Source organism: Echinops telfairi, unplaced genomic scaffold (genome assembly GCF_000313985.2).
Source record: "Echinops telfairi isolate 266 unplaced genomic scaffold, ASM31398v2 ScPeMD7_60;HRSCAF=208, whole genome shotgun sequence".
Classification (NCBI taxonomy): domain Eukaryota; kingdom Metazoa; phylum Chordata; class Mammalia; order Afrosoricida; family Tenrecidae; genus Echinops; species Echinops telfairi.
Genome location: NW_022103958.1, coordinates 409,138 through 411,014, shown reverse-complemented (window position 1 = coordinate 411,014; position 1,877 = coordinate 409,138).

Below are 1,877 nucleotides of genomic sequence, written 5' to 3'. Positions count from 1 at the left end.
TAGACGGCTTCTGGCCACTTAAGCGGAAGTGGAGCTGAGTGCCTGTAGGTTGAAGCTTATAAGCATGTGGTGTCTCTGTGAGCGTCATTCAGAGAGCTGGGTTTGCTAATCCATGAAGCTTAAGCTGAAAGCCTTTGGGTCCAGGCCTTTTGAGTGGTATGCCTTTTGGGCATTTATTAGTAAATTTGATAGAACTTGGTGACATGTTCTGATAAACAGCTCAACCCTGAGAATTTTCCTCTGGCATTACAACTTGTTAACTTTCTTAATCAACCCCTTAATCATAAATTTTGTCTGTGAGTTCTTTGTATTAACTACAATGGATATTAGAAGACAGCAAGATCAAGTAGAGAATATTAGAAATGAGATAGGTAAAATAGTCATTAATTAAGACATTTCAATGTGTGATTAATGTTCTCTTTAAAACTTTTTATTGTTCATTGAGTGAAGATTTACAAAACAGATCATCAACTTTATACTTAAAAATCCAACTTCTTGTTTTCATTTAATTCACTGTAATACTTTCAATATAATGTTACCTTAGTCACTTTCTCTTTGTGCTGCCTGTTTTCATTCATCTTCTTTTCTTAATCTTTCTCAGCTTTGTCCTTGATAAAATTCTGCTCTTTAGATATCAAATTATTGATTACTCTAAGATGTGCATATCTCCCTCATGCTATTGTTCTCCCTTGAGACCTATTATTTGGCTGGGAATTGAGACATGGGTGTGAGTTTATTCCCAGACCTTTGGAGTGACTATAATTGACTAGGAGATTCCATCAGCTTCTATTGGATCAATAAGTAAGATGTATTTAATCGCTTTGAGTTTTGTTCCACATATTTATTTCACCATATCCACAGTGTTTAATGTTATCCTGTACTCCAGGTAGTTTTGCTCTCAGGGTTGTAGAGACTAGTGTTCACATGGTTCATTAGTCCAGTGTAGTAATTGTTTTCAGTTTTCATCAGTCTTGTTTTCTATGAACAGTTAGTGATCAATAGTTTTAACTTGTTAACTTACAAAGTTTTAAAACCCCACCCATGACTTCTCAAAGTAGGATGTAGAACATTGTCTTTGTGGACAAGGTTACACCTATTGATCTTGGTGTCCCCCAAGATGATGCTCCTGACCCTCTGGGCCCAGAGCAGGGTGTTTTATTAAGTCTAAGAAGTTTTGATAACTTTTCCTCCTCTTTGCTCCAGTACATAAGTGGATATCAATGTTTATAAATATTATGTATATATATTTACATTTTTGTATGTATACATTATATATATACTCACCTACAGATATCTTCTATTAAATTTCCATATTCTTTTTTTTTCTCTTTGTACACCTGTATCTCACGAGGCCCCAGCGCAGGCACTACTACCAGCCCCTTGGGTCCCCAAGCCTGCTCTATGCCTGTGTTCTGGCCACCGAGAGCAGAGGGCTCCAGCTGGGCAAAGCTCGAGGGGATGCCATATTCTTCTGCTCATCCACCCACACTATGTTAGACAGGGTTCTCTAGAGAAACAAAACCAGGACACTAATTATTTTGTATATATATATATATGTGTGTTAAGAAATAAATAATTAATCTACAGAGCAGTACAAATGTCTCAGTACAACTCACTTCCATGAGACAGCTAATACACTGGCAGTCTTTCGAGTCCTGAGGGCCACCATGTAGTCTTCTATAGAGCAATTCAGGCTATCCAGCCACAGGTAGCAAACAGCAAAGCAGGTCACCAAAGTCAGCCAGATAACAGGGTCCGACAGTCCCCAGCTCAAGCGATGTATACTTCAGTAGTGTGGCAAATCTGTTCTTGAAGGAACCTCAATCTACAGCTACACAGGTTATCTTGCAAATTGAGGCACAGAACAAGTAAGATAG